The sequence below is a fragment of the Acomys russatus genome, chromosome 16, assembly GCF_903995435.1.
Source record: "Acomys russatus chromosome 16, mAcoRus1.1, whole genome shotgun sequence".
NCBI classification, from domain to species: domain Eukaryota; kingdom Metazoa; phylum Chordata; class Mammalia; order Rodentia; family Muridae; genus Acomys; species Acomys russatus.
In genome coordinates, this window is record NC_067152.1 from 12,479,009 (window position 1) to 12,497,541 (window position 18,533).

The following is an 18,533-nucleotide window of genomic DNA, read 5'->3' on the forward strand; positions in this document are numbered from 1 at the left end:
GGCGACCCAAGCAGCCTGAGATTTACTAACTGTTTTACAAACATTTCCTCACCCTGGGAGGTTTGATGTGCTCCTGGCTCTCCTCAGCTCAGCTGAGCCAGAGAGCCAAACCTGCCTTTGTTTACAACTGTAACGGAAATTTTCACAGAGAGGGAAGACGCCCTCCCTGCTCTCCCAGCGTTTTATTTTTAAGTCAACACTTTCCTCAAGTTTATTTGCACTAAACCAAGTTCTCCTACAAGGTAACCCTCCATATTCAAATGGGAATTGCTGCTGCCCTATAAATAGAGGGAAGGTCATGTGAACCGTTCAGAAGACTCTAGCTATCCCAGCTTACGGGACCTTTACATTTAGTGCAGTATTTTTAAAAAATAATATTCCGTGTTTGGATTTCTCTCTTTTTTTTTTTTCCCACACACATCAGACCAAGCATTATGTGAAAAACTTGAATTTGGGAAAGATGGAGTGGAATCTTTCAAAACCAAAATACCCACGTTAAAAATAACAAGATTCGGTGCTGTGACGTTCTCAAAAGCAGGATTTATAGCTCGAGCATTAAGTATTTCTAGAGCATAATTGCCGCTGAAAACACAGTGGTATGTTCCCTCTACTCAGGTCTCACTCCCATCTTCTCACTTTGTCTTTTTTATCAGCTGAGAATGAAAACTGCCTTGGAAACTAGTAAATCTGGGTGCTAGAAGAGAGTAATGGTCCGTCTGAAACCAAGGCACCCATCAAGAAGGAGAGAACGGCACAGGACAGGGACTGCCTGCCTTCAGTCTCCTCTGCCTCATCTCCTCAGGCCACTGCTGAAAAAGCTTTCTTTTCAACATACATGTCAAGGCAATGCAGAAAGAAGTGGTATTTTTCTCCTTTCTACCTTAAAAGCAGGAGGGACAAGCAAAAAAAAGCAAACAAGGAAAACAAATAGGTGTCTTTTCTGCCTTCCAGGGCCACAGCAGACAGTATGGCCTAAGAGGGCCACAGCTTCCGGTTTGAAGAAAAAAGTGTGTTTTAGGAAGGAAATTTTGTTTTATTTCAACAAATCCAGCTGGTCTTCCTGGTGGGCCCCCCACATAGTGAGCTGCTATAGAACTGTCTGTTGGCCAATGGAAGACCACCAGAGAGAGCGAAAGAGAGAATATGCTGTGCAGAGGGCCAGCACGAGGGAACAGCAGACAAACACCATAGGTGAGCCCGTGTGATCCTCAGGAACTGCTGCAGACTTGCAGTGGCCGCAATAGCCTCCCCAGCCGGAATGTCACTGACCTTGACATAGAAGGAACAAATTGCTCTTGGTGATTACTCCCACATGCCGTCAGGCCTGCCCTGCCTCCAGGCCCAATGAGAGTTAGGGTGTATATACCTCTTTCCTGTTCCTAAGCCCTTTGCCAAGTGGGTAGGTCCCACTCTGCCCAGTACTAAAATGGGAAATAGAAGGTTGCTAATGCTCTCAGCTTACCTCTTCCTAGCCCAGAGCTGAGTAGCCACCAGGTTCCGGTGCCCTTGGTGCCCTCGGGACCCTCGGGACCCTCGGGACCCCCAGTGTTGCTTATTCAGGAGAAGAGGAAAGCAGTTTATTTCCCCAAAGCTCTTAGTAGTCTCTACCCCAGGACACCAGTAGAATTTGAACTTCTCCCCCACCAAAGGGTCAGTAGAGGTGAGCAACTAGTACAATCATTCCTGCCTTCTGCTCTCTTTAAGTGCTGTAGGATTTTCACATTTTCCTGGGGAGCATTTGTATAATTCACTCTTTCTAGCACTCCTAACTGTAGACACTTATTAATGTATGTTGAGTGACTAAACAAGTGAATCCTGTCAATCAAGATGCCATCTCGGCCAAACTCCAGATAATTACAAGAATATCACTGCTTCTAAAACAGGACCTCAAACTGATTTTTAGCCTATAATCAATGTATTAACTCATTTGAACTGTGACATGTAAACTTGGATTCTAGAAGGCTTGTGAACTACGTTTTTTGTGTGTGTGTGTGTGTGTGTGTGTGTGTGTGTGTGTGTGTTACAGGAGTTTCTTTGTGGTATGAAAAATAACTATATTGTTAACTGAAAGTCCAGCTTCAGAAGAGAAGACTACATTGAAAGGAGCCTGCACACAAAAATACTGCTCACTCCGTGACTGAGTAATCGTCGTGGGTCCAGAAGAGCTCCTTTTGAGAGACAGGGCACAAGCTATAGGAGTAAGTCTCAAGTAACTCATTACTTGAAGGTACAATGTGAATTAATGTGTGTTACATAGAGCCCCTTGCAGAGTGCCATGGGGAGAGGAGATAGCCCTCAAACATGTCAGCTTCCAGTGCGGCCTCCACTTCCCTTCTCTGTCGTCATCCTGCTGTATCAGTGGTTCTGTCCCCTGTGTCCCTCATCGCCCAGAATCAGCAGCAGTATCCCTTCTCTGCACATCAAAGGGGTATCTGCTCACTGACTGCTCCCCATGGCCCCGAGATGGCCTCATTCTTCCTGTTCTGCTCTGACAGATGGGGAAATCAATCCAAACTGGATCCTGTTCCCAGGAGCACCCACAGTCCTCTGCACTAGAAGGGTGCTGTTCATCTTTGTGCGTCGATTTAGAGTCATTTGCTTCATAAACAAAAGTACAGCGAACATCCTCTGGAATATTTCCTGTGTGCTGTCTTTTTCTTCTGGACCGGCCAATGTCTTAAAAGCATAGATATGGGTGGGTGGGTGACTGGGTGATTAAGAGCCCTGGATACTCTTCCAAAAGATCCGGGTTCAATTCCAGCACCTACATGGCAGCTTATAACCATCTTGAACTCCAGTTCCAAAGAATCCAATGCCCTCTTTTGGCCTCCACAGATACATGGCAAACATGTGGTACATAGTCATATATGCAGGTAAAACACCCATACACATAAAATAAATAAATAAAATGCCTTTAAAACTACTAAAAAATATTACTCATTTGAGCCAGGCAGTGATGGTACACGCCTTTAATCCCAGCACTTGGGAGCCAAGGACAGGTACATCTCTGTGAATTTGATGCCAGTCTCATCTGCAGAGTGAGTTCCATGACAGCCAGGGCTACATAGAAAAACTCTGTCGCAAAATAAAACATGTGTGTATATATGTACACACACACACATCTTGACTTGAACATTCTTTTAAGATACATATTTAGTACGGGAGGTTTAATGGTCTTTCCTAGGGCTGGTGACTTCCAGTCTATATTCCCATGTCTGTTTCATGTAAACTTTTTTCTGCATTCCATGTTTTATAAAGCTGCTTTTCCAGGACAGGAGAAATTTCCTTCTGATGTTCTGCTCAGGCCTCACAGATTCTCTGACTCACATTGATGTTGAGTCTAGAGCTTCATTTTCTAGCATTGTGAATGAGTAATAAGTGAATCACCAAATGAATGGTGATGGCTGTCACAGGGAGCCAAGGGTGCTCTTCTGCTCCACAGCCTTCCCTTGCTGAGCTTGACCTTGCCTTAAACCTCGTCAGTACGGCGGCACTTGAGGAAGAAGAGACAAGTAAAGGACCATCCTATATGGTAAAGTCAGATGTTTTAATTTTGTTTTGTGATGTTCTATGTGCAAGTGTGTGTGTGTGCGCACACGTGTGCATACACGCATGTGTAAAGTGCTCTAGAGCTCATCCCGTGGTAAGGTACTTGCCCTCTAATCATGAGGGCCTGCACGCTCTCTTGTGGAGCTTAGGAGTCAGGCTCTCCACTCCACTATGGGACTTGGGAATTGAATTGAGATTGTTGGGCTTGTTCAGTGAGCACTTCGACCCTTGAGCCATCAAGACATAGCCCATCAGAGACTCTTTTTTGTTGTTTTGTTTTCTGAGACAGGGTTTCTCTTCTATGTAATAGCTCTGGCTGTCCTGGAACTCAATCTATAGAACAAACTGGCCTTGAACTCACAGCCTCTGCCTCCTGAATGCTGGGATCACGGGCATGCGCCACCACACCCGAGAGTGCTGGGATCACGGGCATGCGCCACCACACCCGAGACTGCTGGGATCACGGGCATGCGCCACCACACCCGAGAGTGCTGGGATCACGGGCATGCACCACCACACCCGAGACTGCTGGGATCACGGGCATGCGCCACCACACCCGAGAGTGCTGGGATTACGGGCATGCGCCACCACACCCGAGACTGCTGGGATCACGGGCATGCGCCACCACACCCGAGAGTGCTGGGATTACGGGCATGCGCCACCACACCCGAGACTGCTGGGATCACGGGCATGCGCCACCACACCCGAGAGTGCTGGGATCACGGGCATGCGCCACCACACCCGAGACTGCTGGGATCACGGGCATGCGCCACCACCCGAGACTGCTGGGATCACGGGCATGCGCCACCACACCCGAGAGTGCTGGGATCACGGGCATGCGCCACCACACCCGAGACTGCTGGGATCACGGGCATGCGCCACCACCCGTGGCCCATATAAACTTAATAAGCCCATGCTTCTTTGGGGAAGCAAGTATCCATGTTGTTGGTGTCCCCTAGAGCAGGCTTCAGACACATTTTGTTCCCAAACAGATTATACAGAAAAATGTATGTAGGTATCTTTCCTGTTTAAAATGCAGCTGCCCCTGGCACTGTGCCGGTGCTCGCTGCAGAGGTGTGACACACATCTCAGGGATGTACTCAAAGAGTGGTTCTGATGCCAAGGACAAAGTGCTAAGAGAAAACACAAAGAAAGAAATGGCAGGGGAAAGCCACACAGCATCTCTTGTGTGCCCCAGATCCTTTGGATGCTTAATGTGCATCTTCAACAAGGGACACCCCAAGTGATACCTCACCTTCAGGCCCGCCTCAGTGTTAAACATGTGGGCTCCTATTGCCTCCCTTGGAAACCAGCAGCTGTTCTCAGCTTGCCAGCCCCAAGTAAACATCGCCTGTGCGGAAGAGCGAGTCTGGAGTGGCTGAGTAAAAACTTAAAAGCTGTTTTGGGAAGAAGCATTAAAAAAAAAAAAAAAAAAGGCCACCCCGAAACAAACAGCTAGTGAAGAAAAAGACAATTCCATTCTGATAAGCATGCTTTCCCGCCTTGCTTAGTGTCCTGTGGAGTACAAATGACCCTAGAGCCACTTCAGGTTTAAAAGGCTTGGAGGTGACCTTGCTGAAAACCATGCAATTGTCTTAGTTATGGTGATTATTTAATAAAATGTAAGTATCTGAATAATTAATTTATTTGACTGTATCCTCCAGCCACAGAGGCCAGAATGTCAAAGACCCAAGTAGACTGGGAAAATAGGAAAATTCTCATTATCAAGGCAAAGGGTGGAGGGAAAGAATGGAATATTTGGAATTTCAATGCAGTGGTTTCTATTTATCTGAAATGTCAAGGGCAGTGTAAAATGTATTTTTAAAATGTGTTGCTGTATGGTTTGTGCCCATTCTTGGCATGGCTGTGGCTCTACAGAGGCCATTGTTCTTTGAGGAGTATGAGGGGGTGTCTTTGTCCAAAGTGACAAAAAGAGGACTTAGAAGACTGGGCTCCCTTTGTTCCTGTGCGGTGCTGTAAAATTTGGTTTGAAATTAGGACCTCAGGGAAGGACCTTCAATAGAAAGCTTTCATTTCCTGCCAGCATTTTAATCACTGTGGGGTTTAAAGTGGATGGCCAGCCAGCATAATGGCCCTATGTTTAATAGAACAGCTTGTATTTTGAAGGCCAGTGAAGGGGTCTGTCATCCGCCCAATATTCATCTTCTGTTTCCTGTCCATTTACAAAGACCGCCTACTCTTTTAGGTGGCCCCTGTGCACCATTTTGTAGTGGAACTGCTTAAAGAGACTGAACTAGGGTGAAAGTGATGCAGCCTTCAGCCAATCACAGGACAGGTGCTAGTGAGACCAGGGTTGGGAGCTACCCCCATCAGTTTCAAGAAGAAAGCAATAGACTTTATTTAAGTATAGAATAATAGAAAGGCTGAAATGCATCCCTGTCCCATCGGAATTAAGAGCAACTATTGACTCCGTAGTTGTCAAGTCACTGCCACGATGGAAAGCAATGTCATCCTGTCGCGCAGTACCCTGGGAGGTAAAGGGTTCTGTTGTAGGGCATCCTGACAGAGCCATTTAGAAATTTACCTTCACAGTTTACTAAGTTATAAATGCAAGGAGCAAGCTTTGAAAGAAGGAGTCAACATTAAAACGTAATCCTTATAAATAGTGTATCATGGACCTATAGCCAAGCTACTGAAGAGGGGACAGTAGGAGGCTCTCAAGTTCAAAGACAATCTAAACTACATAAGACTCCCAAGAGAAAGGGGGCAGGGGGAAGCCGGGTGGTGATGGTACACACCTCTATAGGCAAAAGCAGGTGAATCTCCAAGTTCAAAGGTAGTCAGAGAGAGGGCAGGAGTGGTGGTGGTGGGGAGATCTCTGGGACTTCTGCAAGTTGTCCTCAGACCTCCACTGGTACACTGCCATGATGGGCATGCATGCATACATGCATACATACATACATACACACACACATGCATACATACATACACACACATGCATACACACACACAGTGTAATAGAAAAAGAAAAAGAGGAAATAATCTGAATTTCTTCATGCCTCATGGTCAAGAGTCAGGCAGGTCAGCAAAAGCCTCAGTGCTACTAAGTCAGCATTCTGAGCCCAGTCCCTGAACCTGCTCAGCGACCAGCAGCTGCTGTTAAAGAAGGGCACAGGTGTTTCTCTGAGAAATTGCACACTGCCTGCCTGCAGCCAGAGGGCCTGGTCAGCTCCTAACGCCCTGTGCCATCCCTCAGCCAGGAGTGCTGAGGGGAATGGAGACTCCACTTCTCCAGGTAAGGATAGGTTCACTGTGGGAAGAGGAAAGGATATGTAGCCCTCATTCCTCAGAACCAAAAGGATTTTCCCACTGGCTCTCATGGGCCATAGTTCCCTGGTGAGGAGGCCTTTTCATGTCCTCAGAGGACAGGGAATGACTTTAACATTCCCTCAGCACCCATTTGCTTTCTCTTCTCTGAAATCTAAAGCCACCCCCTGCCACAGCTGGGAAATGATACAATTGGTCACCAGGGGATCATCTTCCCCGCTTACTGTGTTGTGGTTGAAAGGTATTTACATCTAGTGTTAGGGTGCAGTGAGAAGGCTGCACAAACCCTGGGCCTGACTCCAATTCCCCAGAAGCCATGGACAATGTGGGTTATGGCAGTGCGGCCCTGTAATCCAAGCACAGGAGTGGAGTGGGGCACAGAGGAGGATCAGTGGGGCTTTCTAGCCTCCAGCCTTGCCCACAGCTGGCAGGTTCCAGATTCAGTGAGAGTCTTTGTAATGCATAAGGGAGAAAGCAATTGGTGAAGTCTTCCAATATCTTCCTCTACCCTTACGAGTGCATGTGCATTATATGTAGCATATACACACATTGTAAGTTAGATGCACATGTGCAGGTGTGTGTGTGTGTGTGTGTGTGTGTGTGTGTGTGTGTGTGTGTGTGTGTAAGTAAACTGCTCTAGAGCTCATCCAGTGGTAAGGTGCTTGCCCTCTAATCCTGAGGACCTGTGTTCAAGCCCCTCATCTCATATTTAAAAAGCCAAGCGTTGTGGCAATCCCAGCAGAGGGGAAGCAGAAACAGACAGATCCGTGGGTCTTAACTAGCCAGCCAGCTCAGCCTGCTCAGTGAGAGAGACCCCGTCAACACAAAACAGCTGCACTGCCCAACCCCCGAGGAACAGTATACACAGTTGTCACCTGCCCTCTGCACATACAAATGTGCATGTTCACACATGCAAATCAGTCTGTTTTAAGAATTAACCTGGCGTGGTGGTGCACACCTTTAATCCCAGCACCCGGGAGGCAGAGGCAGGTGGATCCCTGTGAGTTCAAGGCCAACCTGGTCTACAAAGCAAGTCCAGGACAACCAAGGCTACACAGAGAGACCCTGTCTCAAAAAACAAACAAACAAAAAAAACCCAAAAAATTAAATGTAGCTGGCTGATGGTGGCGCACACCTTTAATCCCAGCACTTAGGAGGCAGAGGCAGATGATCTACAAAGTTAGTTCTAGAATAGCCAAGGGTGTACAAAGAAACCCTGTCTCAAAAAACAAATAAGTATACAAACAACAAGTATACATAGTGGTCAGTATTGCAAGCCTGTGACACCCACTCTCCTTTGGTCCTTTTAACTTGGGTCCTTGAGTCTTTGGCTTTGGGTGTCCTGTTGTCCAATTTGATCCCCTTTGTGTTGGCCTCCCTCGGATGAGCAGCTTCAGGAAAGCTAATGTGAAGTGAGTGTTGCTCCCAGTAAGCGTGAGGGACTGAATAGAGTGCTGTGCAGGAGCAGAGGTGGCTGGGGAGGGCGGGCAGGCAGGCTCTCTCGAGGCTGGTTTTGCATAAGTGCCTTGGTCTATAGGAGTCTGCAGCACTAGACTAAGGATGGTCTCTTGGAGTCCCAGCCATTTCTCCCAAAAATGCCTCTGACATTTCAGCCAAGGAACTATCATTGTACCCACAGCACTCTGTTCCCACACAGAGACCGAACACTATGACATAGCCACTCAACAGTGCCTGGACGGTTCAGAGCATGTTTGCTGGGTCAAATGTTCGGGCATAGGTTTAAAGAGAAAGCTGCCCACCAGAGCAGGGCCTTAGCACAAAGAGTGTTGCCAAAGACTTGACTATAATCCATTTCATTCAGTGTTGCAGTTTGCTGTGTGGGTGTTTCCACAGTGTGGGAAACTTGCTTCATTGAGGAGTCTGAATATTTTGTAAGGATGTGAAGATTATGAATACTCTCTGAGGCGATGAGGAGGAGCAAAGCAACTAGTGTTAGAAAGAACTGGAATGCTGTTGTTTTCCACCATTTATAGAGCTCAGTAGGAATATTCTAGACTTGACAGATTTATATCCTCAACGTGCTCCTTAAAGATGGCATGCGTGGTAACCTGTGAAGAGATCTGCTCTCTAAGAAGGGCACTCTTGGTTGACAGTTAAGTAGTTCTAAAATAAGACGATGTGTCAATGAAGCCATCACTATCTATAGAAAAGAAAGTTCTTTGTCTTGAGAGAGCTACCTGGAGTGGGCTGTATTCGCAAGAGCAAGGCTGTGGAGGGGCGAAGGAGCGCCTGTTGAGGTGTGCTGGGAAGCCGTGGGGCCATGCCAACTTGGCCTGCAATTCTTAGTGTGTTTGCCCGTTCAGTCTCAGCGCCTCTTGTAACCCACAGTGGGAAATGCATGAGCTTTGTGGATGTCCCTTTCTTAGCCAGTCGCATTTTGGCTAGCGTGGTTTGTGGGTACCCTCCACGACATTTGCCTGTATCTTCACACCTTTCTTTCTGCCTTTCCGGATGGATAATGCCTGCTGTATTATATGCACACAGTGCTCAGATTGCAGAACTGGATCCCAACTCAAAAGAAGTTCTGTAAGGTGGGACTCAGGTCATAGTTTTTCTGTTTTCCTCAGAAACTAGCTCACTGTGTAGTGCATAAGTGTTAATTTCCTTTCCTTAGTAAACTGTTTTCCATGTAGTAGAGTGAGGCCATCCTACCTCATATTTCTTTTTGTTGATGTTATTTTTCTTTATATGGTATTAGGTTTCACTTTGTTAGCCCCAAACTGGCCCCAAGCTCATTCTGTGGCCCAAGCTGCTCTGAAACTCATGGCTCAGCCTCTCCAGTGTTTCATAATTGTGGGGTGTTTGTTTGTTTTAATAATGAACATTGGAAAGTCATCAGTATAGTCAGGAGCACAGATAGGTATTTGTGGAAGAGATAATATTAAAACTCACACAGTTCAGTTTTCAGGACGTAGTTTAGTGCACCATGAGTGTCAAGTCTCAACTCCCAGTGGGCAGGAAGGACACACCAGGAAAGGACTGAATGAGATGCTCAGGGCCGCCTCTGCCCTTCTGTAACTGCCCAGGGTTGTGGAGAAAGGTCGACAGTAATGTTTGTCAAAGCAAGGACCAGTGAGGGCTGTCAGCGCTCACCTGAATTCGTGTGGCACTTTGCGAAAGCTCCAAAGCTCATTCCAAGTACAGCAGCATGGGTGCGGACTCTGTCTTTAGAGTTAACACCACTCAAGTTAGTGGCCTTTCCAAAAAGGCTGAAAGGTAACTGCTGAGATCTGTAGTTAACCTGTAATGTGCCTTGGCAACTGTGCACTATAGAGTGCTAAGAAGCATCTAGCGGTAGCCAGCTCATTAGCTTTGTCTCACACTTTCCACTTGCTTGTGCTTAAGGCACTGACTGACTACCCTCAAGAAACGCAGCCTGCACTACAGTGACACATCTTCACCAGTAACAGATGGAAATTAACAGACTAACTGGGATCTCTTGAGAACTGGAGCAGATAAGCAGAAAATATAAGCAACCGGGATTAATTTCACATATTGTCTGTTATTCCTGTTCCCTTAATCAGTCCTTGAGTTGATCTCATTCTTTGCAGATTAGGGAGCTGGCTGAGCTCCCTGAGAATCGGGGACAGGGATACATTTCACCTATGCCCAGTGTTTTAACTCTTGTGAGAGAGAAGAGGGCCTCTTTGGGAGCCCTATGATGGGAGGCTATGTCAGGAGTCACCAGCATTGCGAGGCCAAACACAATCACCAGCTTGTTGGCTCCAGCTCTGAATGGGAAACCTAGATCTGATTTTCGTTTCTGCCACCCACTACCTCTGCCCATTTGACATACCTGCCTTTGTTATTTTTTTTATTTATTTTACTTGTTTTTCAGCTTATTTTATTTATGAGATGGAGTCTTGCTATGTCACCCAAGTTCACCTTGAGTTCCATAGCAGTCCTCCCACCTCAAGTGATCCTCCCACCTCAGCCTCCTGAGCACTGTACCCAGCTTCCTCTCTGTTTTCAGCCTCATGTTTTGTGAAGCATCTAAACTAGATGAAACCTAGTTCCCTTCCAGGTCTGTAGATTTTATTTTATTGATTTTATTGATGGATCACTTGGAAAGTGTAGTCAGTGCTTACCGCGCAGCGCCAGATGCCTGCATCAAGTGGAAGCCAGCATCCATTTTACTGGGGATGCTGAGATGTGGGAGGCATCTCTTTATGTGGGTTTAGGGTACTCTAGTGCAAATTAAAATTGCTGAATCTAAAGTAAACACAGAAGTTTAACTTCTCATCTCTTCACATTGGTGCTTCTTTATTTCATTAATCCCTCAGTTTTTTATACTCAGGCTTTATTCCTTGCAAATGCCATCTCTGAAAACGGTAATTTTCAACCTGGATTCCACACAGGAATTCCTTAAAGACCCTAAAGAACCCCCATTCCTAGTCTACACCCGGGACGATTTGTTCATTTAGTGTGTTTGGTATTTTGCTTGCATGTGTGCATGTGCACCACGTGTATATGTGTATAGTGAAAAGTTACCATTAGCTTTTAACAATATCCTCTACTTTGACAGGGAAACGTCTAGATTCCTAAAAAGAGTAGATTGTTTCTCTACCTGGACAGCTTCCAGTCTCTATAATGGTTTGGAATCATTTGGTAGGAATATTGTGGCCCAGAAGTCACTGTAGCTTAGTCAGTTTGGCTTGCCCCCATAATTGAAATTATAGGAAGCCTTTCTTGAAAAATATAAACAGGAAGTAAGAGCGGAAATACTCTTCACCCCACCATGGCTATTTGACTCACTAAAGGAACGGGCAAGTAAATGCACAGCGTATTCTCCAGACCTGGACTCACTCCAGAATTCCACATTTTTATTCCATTAGGTTGTTTTGTTTTGTTTCAGGCTTGGTGTCATTAGCCAGATTCCTTGGACTTGTTGATATGCTTGAGAAAGGCTTTCCTTCACTCTGCGCCATCTCAGGCATCTTGCCTGAACTCACCTAAACCTTCCCTCCCGCCTGTTCCACAGTGTGGTGAAAAAAAAAATCCCAGTTATGAGCCCACATGTCAAGCAAATGTTAGTTACAACATCCTGAGAGATTTTCAGGGTTTTGAGTGAGTAGTGCTGTAAGAAGTCCCTGATAACTTAGGCAGGATTTGTGGGTTATCTGACCTTGTCCAAGTACCTCTCTCCTGTGTCAATCCATTTATGGCATCACAGCATTGCCCCAGGCAGCTAAAGGATGAAGTGTCTGGTGGTGGTTTGTGAGAGGTTAAAACTGAACCCCTCGTTGGTTCATCAAACCTTTCTCAGTTTCAAGTCTCTCGTTTCCCTGTGGAAGACCATGTGCATCCAATACTACAGTGGCTACTAGGACAGCAGAGATGTGCTGGCCGGAGACTTCAGACAGGACTCTCCTCAGATTGGTGGATTAGACTGAGTTCTTGTAACAAAGTAGAAAATACTCCAGCCCCAGTCTGTCTGTTCTTAGAGTGAGAGAAAAGGGCCTTTTGCCATGTTGGGCATTGAACTCAGGGTCCCTCACTTGCTGTACAAGTTTCTACCAAGGAGCTGCTGCCCCAGTCCAAGAAGAAAAGACTCCGAGCACTTCATATGCTGGTGTCTGATATAGCTTATAGAAATACAGTCCTGCATGTAAAGCTGCAATGGTAACTTGTATTGCACTTTCACTATTTTGCTACTGGGTCTTGTCTCACTAAAGAGGGTCAGCGCTGGGGCTACACGGTGTCAGACGGCCTGGTATTTTCTGTTAGGTGCCAATAAGCTGAATGTCTTCATTGGTTCTCCTAATTTGTCTGGTTTCCTGCACCCATATCAGGTGGTTCACGACTGCCTGCAAATCCTCCCCCTCCCCAATATACAGAAGTATACATAATTTTTTAATCTTTTATAAGCCACCGGTTATGTTGTCTGAGAACGTGTCAGGTGTTCATGTCCTGTGAGGACAGGCGCTCAGCTGGGATTGCCATAGGTTCCGGTGTGTCTGTGCCCCAGTTTTGTTTGTTGTGCCGATGTGGGCGTGTCCGCCCTACTACTTCCTGTGTCAGGTACAGCGGACTGTGTGTTAGTAACTGTTGTGTTATTGTGATAAACTACTGCAGACAAACCAACTCGAAGAGGAGGGTTTCTTTTGCCTCCACCTTGAAGAGGGGTAATGTTTGTGGTGGCAGGAAATGACTGGTCACATTTCCTCAGCACACAGGATGCAGAGAACAGATAGTAGGGTGGGGCTCTAAAACAAAGCCCACCCTCAGTGATGTGCTTCCTCAAGCAAGACTCTACCTCCTAAACACTCCATAACTTTGCCTGAACAGTTCCACTGGCTGGGGAGTGGGAGTTTAAATACACAGTGCTGTGGAGGTCATTACAGATGATGCTCGGCTCCTTGCTTCAACCGCGTGCATCCGGTTGTTCAGTGTCACCTGACTACAATATAAGATGTTTTCCTTGTTCTCTCTTTGCTTACAGGTCTCCAGAATTACACTCCTGAGTTCTGTAACTGAAATTTTGATGATAAGTCTGATAAATCTTGATAATCTTGATAAATCAGAAACATTTAAGGTTACACACCTCTTTCAATGATATTGGACTTTCCTCCTGGGTAGCAGATGGTGCCCAGATAATGCTCACACAGCTTGTCTTCTAGACAGGCTATTTCTGGTAAAAACTCCATTCAGAAATACCAGGCTTCAAGTGGTCCCTAGCAGCGTCCTGAGTAAGAGCATTCCTGTACTTCTTCACCAGGCATATTTCTGCAGCAGTTTTGGGAGTCACCCAGTGTGTAAGTTGAAGACTTGAGGGGCAGTTCCTGACCCAGATCTCTGTCTCCCTAAGGGGCACCCTTCCTTGGTCTCTGTATACCCACCTCAGCAGGGCCGCCAGCTCAGGGAGTCTATGAAATTTTGATGCAGAAATTAGGTTGTTGCTTATCTTGTACCCTTCCTGCTCATGGTATTGACAGTACCACTGAATTGCTGGAGGCAGATAGCATCTCAGCGATGGCTGGGCTGTTTCAGCTCTCTGCCGCTGACAGCATCAGAAGTGTTTTAACAGGGTTTTAATGGGCAGCCCCTGTAGATCCTTGGAGGGTTGCAAATAGCTGCCGTGAGAAACCCTCTCCACTGCTCCGAGATGACATGCCCTCTTTTCTCGTCCATCCAGCTGTGGCTTATTTAGATGGTCGCCTGCCTGGTGACAGGCACTTCTTATTTGGGCTGTGGAGGGCTAGGACTTGAATTCCAGAGATGAGATTGTGTAATATATAAAAAAAGGAAAGGTCTTCTAAGGACGATTTCTTCCCATCCTGATGGGGGTAAGAAAAAAGAGGGGTCACATGGGGTATACATAGGGGAAAAAAAAAAGAGAGAGAGAGAGAGAGTCTAGTTAGAAATACATCTGCCATTCCCAGAACTTTCAGAGAAAAATCTTAGTGTGGCATTACAGCTGAAGTTTCCGTATGTGATGGGGTCACAGGAACCCATAGACTGTCATTCTTAAAGTCCATTTTGTAGCCTACCCAGTTTCAACATTTGTTTAATACCTGTAGGCACACAAAAGAGGAATGCTGTCTTTCCACACATGGAGTTTTGTTTTGTTCTGTTTTTTTAAACTAATAATAGGTTTGTGGCTTTTTTTTTTTTTTCTTCCTGATCTTAGGTACAACCCTGAGTGTTAAAGCACAGTCAATCAATACAGTTGTGCCCACTTCGATTCTGTTATCTGGGTCAACAATGTAGCTGAGCTCCCAGCCTCATCAGGTCGTAGGATGAAGAGGGATGGGTGGGCACTTTCCCTAGAAGCCTTCTCACTGAGACAATGAGGTGAGAGAAGAATGACAGTAGGCTGATGCCCTGCCCAGGCGCACACCACAGCCCTCACACCTGCACCCAGGAACAGCTGAGTAGCCACAAAGGAACCAGAGTGCAAATCCAGGAGGTGCGTGCCCTCCCTGCGGAACCCAGGGTCTGGAGGTGCCTGTCAAGCAGGCCCCCACTGTTGCCATTGTTTTTCTGCATCTCTTTCCTTCTCAGAGGCACCACTGGCTGTTTTCAAGGAGAGCTAATAATATTCCCATCTAGTGTCAGGAACAGACCCTTCACTCCAAGCTCTCCCTTACTCAGAATTGGTTTTTTATCATTATCACTCCCTGCAGTGTTTTCAAGCTGCCTGAGAAAAGTCACCTATCACGCACTTGGCCATTTCACAGCCCCTCTTTCTAAGCGTGCTGATAGTCTCGGGTTATCGTCTGCCCTGCAGAGAGTTAAGATTCTTAACTGTTGTCACCAGCAGAGGCATGACTTTAGCTATTAAGAGATAAATCTGATTGTTGAAGCTGGAAGGCAAAGGAAGCCATTACACCTCTGGGACTTGTTCTCAGATTCTTGGGAAGCCTGTCTGCACTTCCCTTTCCTGGACTGCATGCCCTTCCCAAAGTAGCTGATCCTGGGGTTACTTCTAGAACTGTTACCCCAACTAGGATCATGGAAAAGACCCTGTGAGCTATGCCCAGGTTTGGGGTCTGTGGTGCTTGTTTGTTTGTGTTTGTTTTCTTGTTGTGCTCCTGCCTCCCCACGCCTGCCTTGTGGTGCATACTTTCAAAGTCAGCAGTTACAAGGCAGAGGCAGGCAAATCTCAGTACGTTCAAGGTTAGTGTGGTCTACAAAGCGAGTTCCAGGACAGCCAGGGCTACATGATGAGACCCTAATTTGGGGGGTTGAGGCCACTGGTATTCACCAAAGTGACCAGCGTTACTGAAGGAACTGAAAGGTATCTCAGTGCATCTCTGCTTTACTTGGGAAAAAAATCATCCAAACCAGAACCACCTTATTAAACTATGAACCTTGGAACCTACTCACCCACCCAAGAACACTATCTTTTCAAGTCTATACTGGCTTCCGCCTGGCACATCCGTCCAGCTCAGCCAGAGTCTCAAGGGTTTATCGGGTAGCCTCGGCTGCAGGGTGTCAGTGATTGCGACGGCCATGTGTATTCACAAGGCAGTGTTGCACCGCTCTCCTCCCCACCTTCAGCTCTGACAATCTCTCTGCCCCCTTGTCTGCAGTGTTCTCTAATACTTGGCAGGGCTTTCAAACGCTGTACTGTTGCTGATGGGATGACTGTTGAATTAATACATGGGTAGGGTGGTGATAACAGATGCATCAAGTAAAGGGAAAATGGGCAGTACCATGACTCCAGTAGACCAAGACAAGAAACTGAGAGTGGGAGCCAGACGCTGTACCTTTATTTTCTAACATCAAGAACCTCAGGCTTGACCAGGTTAGTCCCTCTTTCTCTATCTAGGTCTCAATTTCCCTGTAAAAGTGAGAGTGTAGTGAGAGAGAGAGAGAGAGAGAGAGAGAGAGAGAGAGAGAGAGAGAGAGAGAGAGAGAGAGAGAGAGAGAAGAAGGAGGAGGAGGAGGAAGAAAAGGAAACCAATTGGCTGCATTTTGCCTGAAGTGGGCATGTTCCTATCCCAGTGTCTTCCCGTCAAATCTCTGCCTCATGTAACTCATTCAGTAAGGGTAATTTGCATTTGTAACCTGTGATCCAGTGTTCTGGGACAGTGTCCAAGACTCCAGGTAGGGTCTTCTGCCATGTGGACATTTAGTTTTGTTTGACTTTCTTTATTTTGGTTTTGATCTTAGTGCCAGACTTCAGTTTTCACTGATCTCTTGTTTCTATCTCCCAGTTGCTAGGTTACAGGGGTGTGCCTGGCTGGGTTTTGTTTTGAGGGTCATTTTAGTCATAGCCCCCCCCCCCACTCCAGTTGATTGTCACCGCTTTCCTGTTTGCTCCCTTTCCAAAAGAGAGAGACATTGCAGGCCACACAATTCTCTAAATTTCTCTCAGTGATGCTATCTCACTACTCAGCTATTCCCTGTTGCCAGGTAGGTGGTCCCCACGTTTGAGTATTAAAATTGACAAAATTGAAGAGTACCAATGCAGTATCCCCCACCCTTCCTTTCTACAACTGCATTTGACAACTGTGGAACACATTTCCTGCTAAGAGTAATTTTCCTTTCAATATATGACAGGGTACAGAGCTTTAAATACACACACACACACACACACACACACACACACACACAGCATTACAAAGTTTGAAGCATTCTTTTATCAAATTCTGAACAGTTTGCTATCCAACCTTGTCACTCCCCAGTATGCCCTGGGGTGCTGTGCACCACCTCGTGCCAGACATTTTCCTGTTTTATTTACCACTTGCGGGTGCCCAGATGAAAATATCTTTAACCTTAGTCATCATAAGCAGCTATGGGGACATTCAGCCTTTCTTTCTGCTTTGAACTTTGAGTACTGAAGGAGATGACAGGCAGAACTTGAACACTGAGATAGGCAGGAAAAGTGCCTGGTTGGTTTTGCCTGTTCTACAGGATATGACAAGGACCACAGGGGGAGGTGAGGTTTGAAAAGTCAAAATGCAGGCCTGGAGAGATGGCTCAGTAGTTAAAAGCACTGACTGCTCTTCCAGAGGTCCTGAGTTCAATTCCCAGCAACTACATGGTGGCTCACAACCATCTGTAATGAGATCTGATGCCCTCTTCTGGCCTGCATGTATACATGCAAACAAAGCACTGTATACATGATAATAAATAAGTAAATCTTTAAAAAAAGAAAGAAAGAAAGAAACGTCAGAATGCAGAATATATAGCTCTGAGGGTTTTTGGAGGTTTTTTATATCTATGGAATCAGTCGTGTTTGTTTGTTTGTTTATAGAGAGTAGTGTTTGTTTGTTTGTTTATAAGACAGGGTCTCACTGTTTAGCTCTGGCTGTGTCCTGAAACTCACTGCATAGACCAGACTTTCCTCTGCCTCCTGAGTGCTGGTATTAAAGGCCTGTTCCACCTGCTAAAGAATTTTCATCTTTTTTTCCACTTCTTTGCCCTTGTTGTTGTGCTTAGTTGTCTGTGCACTGGAGCTTATACTTTAACATGTAAAATTGACTTTCGGGGGTTTGGACTGGGGAGTGTTTGATGGTAGTGGTAGATTTATGTTTTATTCTTTGCTTTTTTTGTTATATGAGTTGGGTGGGAGTGAGACAGGGTCATTCTGTGTTGGTCCTGCCTCCTGAGTGCTGGGGTCACAGACATGTACCCAGCTTAAGTGAGGTGAATTTTAAGAGTCAGTTCATATAATGCAGTATATCTAAAACACTGTCACGTTGAGACTTATTCAATATAGATGCTATTCATGAATATGTTACCTTTTTTTAAGTGCTCAGTTTTCCAGCCCCACTATAGTTGGACTCAAAGTACATTTCACTCAGATAAGCCTGTTCAAAAGCTTAGTAGCCATGTGCTGCTAGTGGCCACTGTACTGATTAGCATGGAATTGGAACACAGACCCCACGATCCATTCTCCTGCCTTTACTTTTGTGAACACAAAGGGAAACACTAGGCTTGAACTCAGAGTCAGTCCTGGATTTCCTGATGGCTGTATTGACCATTTCTAGATGTTTGTGACATGGCACAAGTTATTCCAAGTGAAATTTGGTCACTATCATTCGCAAGAGATTTGCAGGCAGTCCAGGAGTGAGGAAGCCCTTGCATGTAGCAAGTCTCTCCTTGTGGATTTGTGGGCTTTGCTCTGCTTTTTCCCTTTTTCATGGAGAATAACACTCACCTTTCTTCCTTTCCAGGCCAAGCCTGGCTTCAGCTTTGGGTCTAATGACTTTGGAAGAGCACAG

General features: G+C 46.0%; 1 protein-coding gene across 8 annotated transcripts in view; it reads left to right on the forward strand.

Annotated features, from left to right (window-relative positions):
- Positions 1–18,533, forward strand: part of Bcas3 (BCAS3 microtubule associated cell migration factor) — a 464,077-nt gene that overhangs the window by 297,653 nt on the left and 147,891 nt on the right. The gene's annotated exons all lie outside the window — the stretch shown is intronic.